The 12,531-nt window shown below is 38.8% G+C and overlaps 1 protein-coding gene and 1 non-coding gene across 7 annotated transcripts in view; both read left to right on the top strand.

Annotated features, from left to right (window-relative positions):
* The window catches only part of TMEM108 (transmembrane protein 108), a 371,538-nt gene that overhangs the window by 158,289 nt on the left and 200,718 nt on the right, over positions 1–12,531 (top strand). The gene's annotated exons all lie outside the window — the stretch shown is intronic.
* LOC123941082 lies at positions 8,538–8,641 on the top strand. The gene has a single exon (XR_006818175.1). It is a non-coding gene; the product is annotated as a U6 spliceosomal RNA (small nuclear RNA).

Here is a 12,531-nt window from a genome sequence, read left to right as displayed (position 1 = left end):
GCTACTCCACCAGTATTATCTTCCTGTCTCTCTGCCAACTCCCAGCCAAAGAACTACCCTCAAACAACTGTAACCTCGCTGAGAGCCTCCAGGTGCTGGACCTGTTTTTTGAACCAGTATAACAAAAAGCCTGGAGTCAAGCAGGCACACTTGGAACTTGGTGGTGTGGGCGGTGGAGGTAAGACTGGGGATATTCATCAGTTAACAGTTTTGTACCTGCTACTCATAAAGGGGGAAATTGAATACAGATTTTAATGAAGTCTAAACTAAATGATATTTGGGAAAGACTATGAAATAGCTCTAGTTAGGGAGCACTAAATCCCACAAACTTTATTTGGAGCCAAATACACATCTTCATTTTTAGTATCCTGCTACAAAGCTTTGGACCCAGGATAGTTGGAGATGTCTATTATCACAAAGATCCTCTTCACTTAGAACCTTGTGGACTCTGATTAGATGATGTTGTTAACTTGCTTTATTATTTTGGTTTAACTATTGTGAATTAGAAACCAAACCTAAAAGGGAAGGGAAACTGTTACAGGCAGGAAAAGAACTTGGTATCAACAGCTTGATAATAAGCAGACTAAGTTGAAGAATGATTGTAACATTGATAACGTGATAGTTGTAACAGTGACTCTGATTCCCAAAGTGGGGGTCTGTCATTTTGTTCCTGACTTTTTTTCTTCCCTAGTGGGTTCTGACTTCTAGAGCCATCAGTGCTCTCTGTTAGGCTCCCTTGGGTCCAGCACACATTTGTTAGACCCATAGCATCACAAGATGTGGTCTGAAGGAAGTAGGGCTTTACTCTACAAAATTGCCAGGTCTGCCAAAGCAGCTTTCCTGAGCTCTTGGCTTCGTTAGCACAGTGCTCCAACCAGCTGACCTCAACTGACTCATCAGGTTATAAGAGAAGTTGGGAATAGAAGTTAGTTCCCGGGGGGATCCTGGCTGTATAATAGCTATCATTTGTATGCAGTTCAATGATTTGCAGAGTAGCATAGCTCAGAGCTCCCAGCTGCATTTTGTCTATTTCTGGAAGTGTATGAAATAGTTAGCTGGGGATGTGGTTTCCAAAAGGTAGTGTGAGCATTATGGTAACATCTGGAGCTGGGTTTTCTCCCAACTCATCTGACTAAGTCCATTCTGCATCCAAGGAACTTGGATTTAATGGCTATTGCCTGCTTTCCAATGCTTGTCTGTCAGTTCTTCTGTTTCTGTCTGCCATAGTCTTGATCCTCTCAGCTGCCATATGCCCCCAAAGAGTGCCAAGAGACATAAATATTCATGGGGGAATGAGAGATTCAGAAGACTGAGGTCAGGGGAACCCTGTTTCTGAAATGGACTACTGGCTTCTAACCTTGCTTTCGTTTTCCTCCCACCCATCCTCTTAGAGCAAATTGTCCTATAAAGTGGCCATTATCTATCTCCTCCCTCCAGTAGGGGAAAATAGCAGTATGGAAGGCAAGAGCCGGGAGAGGTGTGGAAATCACACGTGAGCCCCTGGGATGGCACAGTGTTTCTCAACCCAGCTTATACCAATGATGGCTAAATTGTCCCCAAATTCCTCATATACTCCAGGAATCAAAGAGGATAGGATAAGAGCAGAGAATTATAGGTGGTAGTGGCTGTCATGGTCAACAGTGGAGGGATGGGGAAGGAGAGGCTATTGCTGTTTGCCCTGACCAGGCCATCAGCAACAATGCTCTAGGTGCAGTCATTTAGGAGCTCACACTGCTGCTTCCTCTGATGCCCCAATACCTTCCTGCACCAGAAACCAGATTAAAAGGAATGACAGTTGCAGTCTAGAAGACTATGAGCGAGGAAGCATATTTCCTACCTTTGCCTCTTTAAAGAGTAGGAGGGCAATGCTCAGTGGCCTAGATTTAAAAGTCTGGAGAATTTTGACACCGGGTAGGCCATCCTCCTCTACTCTCACTTTTTGCTTCCTCCTAAGTCCCATCAACACTGGCTGCCAGGTTTCTAAAGCTCAGGCTGCTGGCAAAGACCCCATTCTGTCCCACAATGGGTACTAGTTCTCTGACAGCTATGTGTTTCAGGCTCAAGTTCCTGATTTTCAGTTTTGTTACTATTCTAAGCAAGGATTTTGCCTGTTACTAATTATCCTTACTTAGGTTTCATCTTGTGACTTCCAATCAGAGATGCTTAGTTTGATTAACTGTCTCTTTACAATGCTCCTTTCCCTTTCCCTGCATTAGAGTTGGTCTCTTAAATCACATTAATTTATAGAACAGCCATCAAAGCTATCTATATGTGCCTACCTTTGCATGAAATATATTTAGTGCCTTTTTCTAGTATGTGGCAAGAATAATTTTATTAATCTCAGCAGACAAGACCAAGTGTCAAGTCATAGCAAGGGCTATGGGAGCCAGTATTTCTCCCTGATTTGACCCAACACCAAGAAGAGTTTCCTGGCTCCTTTAAAGCCTAGTTCTCCAGGTAATGGAATACACCAGTGATTCAACAGAACTCTTAACCCAGCCAGTCTCATGAGCCATTTATGGAAAGCCTGATACCTTGAACAACTGGCAGGTCCCTGAGTGAAGACACAGTAACCTGTGAGAATGAAGAGCTTTGTGTTGGAGCATGAGATGCCAGCAGGAGGCAGTGTGATATAATTAAAGAGACACTGAACTTGTGAAATTCCTGGGTTTGGGAGCATCCTTACTCTGCCAACTTACTGGCTACATGATAAAGTCCAGACCTTTAACCTGATATTCTTCGGGTGTTAATGACTGCTTTGTATCAAGCACTGTGCTTGGCATCGCTGATATAGTTAGAAATGTGACAAGGTTTTGCAGCTAAGTGTGACAACCCTGGATATTTTAAAGGGTTCTTGTGAGAGTCATTTCTTTTGTTAACTTTTAATTGTTCACAATCTAAGTATGATTTCTGTGAAAAATAGCATGAATAAATATGCAGATCTACACAGAAGGTTTAGGTCCTGATAAGCCTATAATAAGTTTAAAATATGGTCAGTTGAAAATGCATTTAATACACCTAAGCTACCAATCATCATAGCTTAGCCTACCCCACCTTAAACATGCTCAAAGCACATAGCCTATAGGTGGGCAAAATTATCAATGATAAAGTCTATTTCATAATAAAGTATTGAATATCTCTTGTAATTAATTGAATACTGTACTGAAGGTGAAAAACAGAGTGGTTGTATGGATACAGAATGGTTTTAAGTGCATTGATTGTTTATCACAGTGATTGCATGGCTGCCTGGAAACTGCAGCTCACTGTCCAACATCACAAAAGTACAGAATACCATACTGTGAGTCTGGGAAAAGATCAAAATTCAAAATTTGAAATGTGATTTCTACTTAATGTGTATCACTTTCTTGCCATTATAAAATAGAAAAATCTTGAGTTTAACCCTCCTAAGTCAGGGACCATCTGTATTTTAAAGCCTACTTGGGAGATGGTTAATGTATTTAGCCAGGGCACCATATTGAAAAAAAGTACAGAGCAATATAAATGGGGAATGCACAATATCCTGTGGGAAAATACTTTTTATGCATTTATATTAATAAAATAACAAAATATAAAAATATTACTGCCATAGATGTGAGAGATATAAGGTGCTTATTAAAAATAAATTTCATGAAACTCACTTTTTTCTTTTAAAAGCCATTTTTCTATGTTCTTACCTAAATACCTGTGAAGACTGCAGACTTATGATAAAGAGCAACCTCTGTTTACATAGCATATTTTCAATTCACTCTTAGAAGGGTCAAAAGCAGTGAAGCAGAGTGACCTAAAGGGATGGGTTAAGGACAAACTTTACATCACCCTTCCATGGACATGAAGGGACTTTGTGAGAGCTTCTTTGATCATTTGGAGCCTAAGACACAGCCCTTGGGATCCTCCTGAGAGAATAAATACCAAAGATAGATTAGGTCTGGGCACTCTTAGATGCAGTACACATTGGATGATTCGAAGTAACTGAGAAGAGCATTTTAAAATCATTAACTATAAAGAGAGTTTACAAATTTACAAAAAGACGTTCCATGGGGCACCTGGGTGGCTCAGTGGGTTAAAGCCTCTGTCTTCAGCTCAGGTCATGGTCTCAGGGTCCTGGGATCGAGCCCCGCGTCGGGCTCTCTGCTTGTCAGGGAGCCTGCTTCCTCCTCCTCTCTCTCTGCCTATCTCTCTGCCTACTTGTGATCTCTGTCTGTCAAATAAATAAATAAATAAATCTTTAAAAAAAAAAAAAAAAAGACGTCCCATTAAAAATTTCATGATGTCTTGGTAAGTGAAAAAAAAGTCTTTTAACTTTCTTGTATATATAATCTTACTCTTTGGAAAAGAAGTATTTGCTGGTATATAGAGAATATTAACTGTGGTTATCATCAGATGATAGGGTTCTGGGCTTATCTTTAGACTTTGTATTTTTCAAGTTTTCTGCAGTAAGCTTATACTTCTTTTAGCCCCAGAAAAAGTGATTATAAACTAAATCCTAAAATATTATCTAGCAGGCAAGAGACTATGTACTGCTGACTATTTTATCTCAGTGTTTAGAATATATGTTAGAATCACCTGAGAGAGAGCTTGCAGAACTACAACTTTGTGACTCTCACCCCTGGAGATGCTAGCTCAGTTGAACTGGTAGGAGACAAGGCTGCCAAGGAAAGTAGAAGCAGATTCTAGACTAAGTCACACTGAAGAGTATTGGAACCATCATTTCCTATTTAAACTCCAGCTTCATTGTAGCACAGGGCAAAATCTGTATTCCAGTTGAAAATTATCTTTCAGTTTCCTTCTGTCTTGGTTTCAGTAGTAGTTCTATCTGGCAAGGATGTATCTAGTTCAGTTTCCCCTAAGCCTTTTAGGCTCCTGGGACTTGGAAAAGATGATTATCTACTTAAAACCAGATGGCTATGTAGATTAGCCCCAGTAAGTAAAAACACAGTGATTTGAACAAAAGACATGATTAGCTGATTGAATAACCACAGGCCATCTTAGTGCAGGTGTAGTAGAAACAAGGGCTGGGTCAGATACTAACATTTCTGTTTTCTTGGGCTGATTAACAATGTTTCATTATTTCAGTACTCCTCTGAGGTTAATAGTAGAGACACATGGAGAGAGGGATAACATATATAATAGCATTCATACTTATGATTAAAATAACATTTTCCTTAAAGTTTCATGAAAAGAGATGATGTTATTTCTCTCTACTTATAGAGAATAGTAGTGTGTGCTTCTTGGGAGGTATCTTTAAGAATTCCAAATTAAGCATTTGGCTCCATTTATGACTATGATGGAAAAACTAATATTCACACTGCCCACCTATGCATACACAGAACTATGTTGTATAAAAGGCAAGGCTACCCAAATGCTTTAGACTGCCATTCCATTTCTGCTTAGTTAAAAAAAAAAAAAAAAAAAAAAAACAAATTGAAAGATTTTGAGATGCTGCTGTAGATTCCAGGATCACCTAGCTCTCAATTAACTAAGGTATAAATGGGGAGAGGAAAGATTGCAGATAATTTAAAGTGTAGTTAAACCAAAACTAGTCAAAATGTAGTACCAAAATTTTAATTGTAAACATACTTAGTTTAAAATGTATACAATATTCAGATACACATTAACATTCTAAATTGTCATCAAAACAATTAATTTAGTATTGGTGTGCATGCAGCTAAATATCATTTTACTTCCTCAATAAAGAAATGATCAAAATATTAAAATCAGAATTTTTAAAAGATCAAGGTCTGTTTTTTTGTTTTTTGTGTTTGGTTTTTTTGTTTGTTTGTTTTGTGTTTTTTTTTGTTTTTGTGTGTGTTTGGTTTTTTTTAGCTCTCCCTAAAACGTAATAGACACATCTATTCATTAATACATATTTCCAATAGTAGACATGCTCTAAAATATAGTTATTTGTGCAGAAACGTGGGGATTTTGTTTTTGGACAAATTCATTATCTGTGCATACCTTTTGGGTATGGTGAATCTTCATACTGATTTGTTCACTTGTTAAACCGCATGTCACTCTGCCCTGTGTTCCTATCATTTAGGTAAGTGATGGAAGATGAGGCAACTGAAAGCAGTGGGTGTTATTAGCAAAAGAGAGATTCTTTTTCATTATTTCGCTTAGTCATTTGTAAGCCTGAGGTCATTGATTCAAGCTTTCCCCTGACATCCAGATAACTCACCATCAGATAGATAGTGATGGTGGTAGCTGGCTTTCCATTAATCTGTATCTTCACTACTCACATTTGTCCACACTTGCTAGATACATGAAAGAAGTTAGCAAAGCTATAGGATAAACAGATAAATGTAATATGCTTTCCAAGACAGTTTTACTTGAGGATTTTGCAGGCAAAATAATATACTCAAGTTTTATTGATGATAAATTTAAAAATTTTCTTTGTATTAAAGCGATATATACATATTGTGGGATATAAAGCAAAATACTTTTTAAAGATTAAACAGGAGACTTCAAGGAAATTTGCTGATCAGGCCACTTTCTACTATGCTCAAGACTCTAGAATGTGAGATTGGGGAGGTGATGGGGTGGTATATATTAGTTCAGTCTCCTCTTCTGTTAGGTGTTCTGGGAAAAGATTGAGAAGTACTACAAGAGGACATGAAGAAAAAGAGCATAAAATTTAGTTAAATAGATGCCCATTTAGTTACAGTTAGGATGGGACTCAATTGACTTACACTTTTTCTGAAAAAGCCTAACTCTTAAATGAGCCAAGCATAAATCACTGGTTATCCTGTTAATGAGGACTTGAGATTTAGAGAATAGTGTAAAGAAATACAAATGGCTAGATTATAACAGTTTCCTGACAGAAAACCATTACTTTCCTCATTTACTTACTTTAATGTCTCATTTACCACTTTGGTGTCAAAAGTTCCCATGACTTAGGCAGAGGACATGAACAGACATTTCTGCAAAGAAGACATCCAGATGGCCAACGGACACATGAAAAAGTGCTCCACGTCACTCGGCATCAGGGAAATACAAATCAAAACCACAATGAGATATCACCTCACACCAGTCAGAATGGCTAAAATTAACAAGTCAGGAAATGACAGATGCTGGCGAGGATGCGGAGAAAGGGGAACCCTCCTACACTGTTGGTGGGAATGCAAGCTGGTGCAACCACTCTGGAAAACAGCATGGAGGTTCCTCAAAATGTTGAAAATAGAACTACCCTATGACCCAGCAATTGCACTACTGGGTATTTACCCTAAAGATACAAACACAGTGATCCGAAGGGGCACGTGTACCCGAATGTTTATAGCAGCAATGTCTACAGTAGCCAAACTATGGAAAGAACCTAGATGTCCATCAACAGATGAATGGATAAAGAAGATGTAGTATATATACACAATGGAATACTATGCAGCCATCAAAAGAAATGAAATCTTGCCATTTGCGACGACGTGGATGGAACTAGAGGGTATCGTGCTTAGTGAAATAAGTCAATCGGAGAAAGACAATTATCATATGATCTCCCTGTTATGAGGACATGGAGATGCAACATGGGGGTTAGGGGGATAGAAGAAGAATAAATGAAACAAGATGGGATTGGGAGGGAGACAAACCATAAATGACTCTTAATCTCACAAAACAAACTGGGGGTTGCTGGGGGGAGGTGGGGTTGGGAGAGGGGGAGGGGGTTATGGACATTGGGGAGGGTATGTGCTATCGTGAGTGCTGTGAAGTGTGTAAACCTGGCGATTCACAGACCTGTACCCCTGGGGATAAAAATACATTATATGTTTATAAAAAAAAAAAAATTGGAAGGGGAGGTGAACCATAAGAGACTATGGACTCTGAAAAACAACCTGAGGGTTTTGAAGGGTCGGGGGTGGGAGGTTGGGGGAACAGGTGGTGGGTAATAGGGAAGGCCCGTATTGCATGGAGCACTGGGTGTTGTGCAAAAACAATGAATACTGTTACGCTGAAAAAATAAATTTAAATACTGAAACAAACAAAAAAAGTTCCCATGATTTAGGCATACCTGCTATCTTGCTGCTAAAGATTCTCTATAGACTTTGATGATGATGACGATGATGATGATAATGATAGTTAAGATCTACATAGTGCTTATTATGTATCAGGTGCTGCTCTAAGTATTTTGCATTTAAGCCTCCCAACAACCATGAGAGATAAAATTATTACTGTTTTTTTCCATTTTACAGATAAGGAAACTGAGGCTCAGACAGTTCAGTCATCTTCCCAAGGACATGTTGCCGAGGGATGGTAGAACTAAAATTGGACCCTGGGCAATCTGGTTCCAGAGTCCTGCTTTTAAACATCAACTTTCTTCTTCTCATCACATAAATTATTAAAGATGTAGATTTCACAAGGCTAGAATTCATGAAGTTATTGAAAGTGACGTTAGAGAATTGCTTGTGTCACATGAACAACGTTAACAAATGAGGATCTGGTAGAATTAGGCAATCAGGACACAGTAGGCACTTCCAGAGAGAATCATTTGGCTAACAAAGGAAATAAAATGAAGACCTAAAATAGATTTTTTTAAAATTACTTTCATTATGGTGCTCACTTCAGCACATATACTGAAATTGGAATGATGCAAAGAGGATTAGCATGTCCTTTGTGCAAAAATGATACACAATTCATAAAAGTACTTTCATTATGACTATGCTATGAACATCCTGGGTGAAGTAAAGGATGTTGTATGGTAGATATATTGGGCATTTCTTTTGGGAAACACATATATACAAACTCCAAAAAGCATTCCATTTATTCTTTATTCAGAGAATTAGTGACCTTTTCCCAATAGTTTTCAGATAAAAACAATCTGTAATAAGGGTATGCTTGAAAGTTAACTTTAGTTATTGACACAGAAAGCTAGAAAACCATAGGAAGTTGTTGGTGCCAAGTGTCAGTAAAGGTAGAGAGGAGTCTCATTTGTGATCAGTTGTCTTTTCCCAGAAAAGAAGAGCCTGAGTGGCCTTACCTATGTCCTGTCATTCCAGATTTCTTTATTTTTCTTAATCAAAAGAAAAGAGAAAAACACTCAGGGACTACATTGTTCCTTATGATTGCTCTGACCTTGGAAACTGTGTGTGTATGTGTGTAATTTCACTCTAGTTGACAGCTTCCTTCCTTAGGTCTGTGCTTTTTGAGGGCAAAATCTGCTTTCTTTCTATATACCAAATACTTAGGGTCACTTCATCATTTAAAGTTGCCCTTCCCACAGCTTAGACTCAGAGATTATCTTCTTATGAAAGATCCCACTGCAAAAAGAGAAACATTTTTAGGAACATTTAAGTGGAATGTATAAAAGGTTTTCAAGGAATAATTTTGCTAAAAGAAAATTAAACTTTGAGCAGACCGAATCTAGAAGCACAAACTTAAGTCCAACAGGAGGGGCAATTATTCGTTATTACCATATTAATCTTGGACTTTGATCATCGGAATAGAGATTTAATCAGCTAACCAACATAAAAGTAGTTCTGAGTCCACTCTTGGGAAGTTCTCTTATCAAGTAGTTTGGCAATGACCAATATTAAACTTCATCTTTTATGCTTTGAACCTTGAAAATAAGAAGCTGGTTAATATTGAAGCAGAATCTAAATATTCAGAAATCTTTTTACCCAAAGCATTGAGTCAAAGTTATTGTAAGCCACAACAAACCTGTAGCAATAGCCTTTTGTCTTTGAACCCCGAATCTTTGCCTAGTACTCCACCTAGTAGATCCCATACTATCTACGCAACCCAACCTTGGTATGCTGCCAGGCTGCCATTTATATGTCAAAGATGTCAAGGTCCAATAGTTTCTGCATGCACTTGACTACCAACTTTTTATTCCAACTTTAATGGAAGCAGAATCCTTCCTTCCCACTGTAGATCAGTTAACTAGACAGCATTGAGGGCAGGGAAGATAAACTTTTCTCTTCAGGACCGGCCTCCTAAGCAGAATATAAATGTTTAAAATTAGCATTTCACCAGGAAAATTCACAGGTTTGAGTCTCCCTGGAGAGTTCTTTGATCTTAGATGTCCCTGGCTCTTCAAAAAGACCTTCTGGGGATCACCCTTTAGGGAGAACAGCCTGAGATTCCAGTGTGGATTTATTTGTGGCCATATCTATGGATTAGCAAATCATCAGAAGGGAATCCTAGGAATACCAAGGTCATTAGGTAGTGACAAACTATTGTCATGTTGCAGGTTTGTTTTTTGTTTTTGCTTTTGTTTTTGTTTTAGAAGATTGGTTGGTTTATTTTAGAGAGAGAGGGTGTGGGTGAGCAGGAGGAGAGGGAGAGAGAGAATCTCAAACAGACTCTCTACTGAGCATGGAACCCAGTGTGGGGGCTTCATCTCACAACCCTGAGATCATGAAATCAACAGTCAGATGTTAAACCAATTGAGCCATCCAGGCATAGGCATCCCTCATGTTGCAGTTTTTATGTCTGCTGGTCTGAAGGTTCATGGTAAGGCATTTTCTTTCCATGATATAATAGTCTTGTAAGTCTTAAACACTGCCTTAAGCATTTATTTCTGCTTCAGCCAGAAAACCATTTTTCTCTTATCCCAGGTGCATAGGGCCCAGCTAGAGGTATGCTGAATACAGCTGTCATTTCAATGAAGTCTCCTGAAATCCAGGCATAGTACTCCTTGTATAATAGCATCCAGATGAAATATGTCTTGATAAGATGGTGTTTCTTTGAGAGGTGCACCTGAGTGTTGTCCTTTCTTGAACGAGCATCTTCACTGTACTGTCTAGTCCAGACATCTTTATAGAAATAGTAGATGTTTATCTTTAGCTAGAAGTAGAGAAGCCTTTCTAATAACAACAAAAATGTTAGTTGGGAATGTTGGAACCCTCACTCTGGAATGAATAAGTAAGTAAATATATACATAAAAACAAATACATCTTTCCACAGATGCTATACTAATACATATTCCCCTTCTCCCCTTTAACTCTTGTCTCATTGTAGCCCATCAATCTTAAGGCATAGTGGGCTTGTGGCTTCAGCATAGGAGACTAGTAAGACAGTGGGTATGAAAGCAAGCAGTAAGGAGTGAGGAGGCTCGTTAAATTATTTTATCTGCTCCATAGGTATAGAGAAGAACCTAGAAGGCCCAGCTCGTGAGGTTCTTCTATAGTATGGAGACTGGAATTAGGAAGAAGGAAAAGGTGATATGAAAAACAAAATAAATGCCTCTGTCCTGGCTAAGGTAAAGATGGGAGAAAGTAAAATAAAAAGAGGGAGGGAGACAGAAATGTGTGCAAGAGGGGCAGCTCTACGGTTGCTCTACACTTTGGTGTTGGGAGACTGAAGACTTCAGAGACGTGATGCAGACTCAGGGTTCTGTCTTTGTGCTCTTATTGGGACTGGGGAGTGGGAAGGAACACTGCTCTCTGCAAATCAATATGGAGCAGCTCAATTATCACACAGCAAGGTTGCTGAGATGAAAAGCAGAAACATCACAGCAGATGTTGGGGTGGACCATTGGGCAAGGGGCTGAATGGTACAGTAACACACTCTGGGGTCTGCAGCCAGTCAGAGCTGAGAGAAAGCTAAACAACAAAGGGGCATTGGCAAGACCTACCTGGGAGCATTGCTGGAAGTAAAAGAAGGGACCAGCCTGGTACTTTAGCATCAGAGGCCAGAAAGACACATGGTAACAGGGGAATTAGAAGCATAACTGCAGATCTTTGGGTACCAGGCAATGCATATTGGCACAATGCCTGATGATTACTCTCAATACCCATCGGACACTGGGGAGGGCTGGGTACCATTCTAGTAAGAGGGGAAGCTGTCAGGGAGTTTGAATATTCTCCAAAGGAGCTATTTAAATTACTGTATTGAACTAAAGTGTAAACTGGATGGGAAGTTTAGTCACAGTAAAAGGCATTACATCAGATGTGATCAGAACTAATTTTTAAAAAAGTGGTTAAAAGAGAATCATCAATAATTATATTTATATATATCTTAAACATTTTATTTTAATTTAATGTAAATGTATATTCATACAGCAGTCTTGTAATGTGGGGCCAAGACCTTTTCTTCACATTTTGGTCTTCCATTTAGAGTTCTTCTTTCTAGCATAAATTATACCTATAATTTCTTCTTCTTCTATACTTTTTTTTTTTTTAGGATTTTATTTATTTATTTGAGAGAGAGAGTGAGCAAGAGAGAGAAAACTATCAGTGGGAGCAGTAGAGGCAGAGGGAGAAGCAGCCACCCCACTGAGTAGGGTGCCCAATGTGGGGCTCGATCCTAGGACCCCCAGGATCATGACCTGAGCTGAAGGCAGATGCTTAACTAAGTGAGCCCACTCAGGTGCCCTTTCATCTACAATTTCTAATTGTATTTTCTTTACTAAGTTGATAACTCTTTAAGCTACTTGCAAAGAAATTTGCGTATAGAATCTTAGTTTTTTTTATAGTTAAAATTTGTTTACAGTTGTCTTGATACCTGATTGAAAGCATTGTTAAAGGAAACCCACCTTAATTAAGTCTATTCAAAGTATTCAATTTAGCTTTCATTCGGACAGCCCATTGTCTTCACATTTTTTTC

This window comes from Meles meles, chromosome 4, assembly GCF_922984935.1.
Source record: "Meles meles chromosome 4, mMelMel3.1 paternal haplotype, whole genome shotgun sequence".
Lineage (NCBI taxonomy): Eukaryota > Metazoa > Chordata > Mammalia > Carnivora > Mustelidae > Meles > Meles meles.
This window is presented reverse-complemented; position numbering and strand designations above follow the sequence as displayed.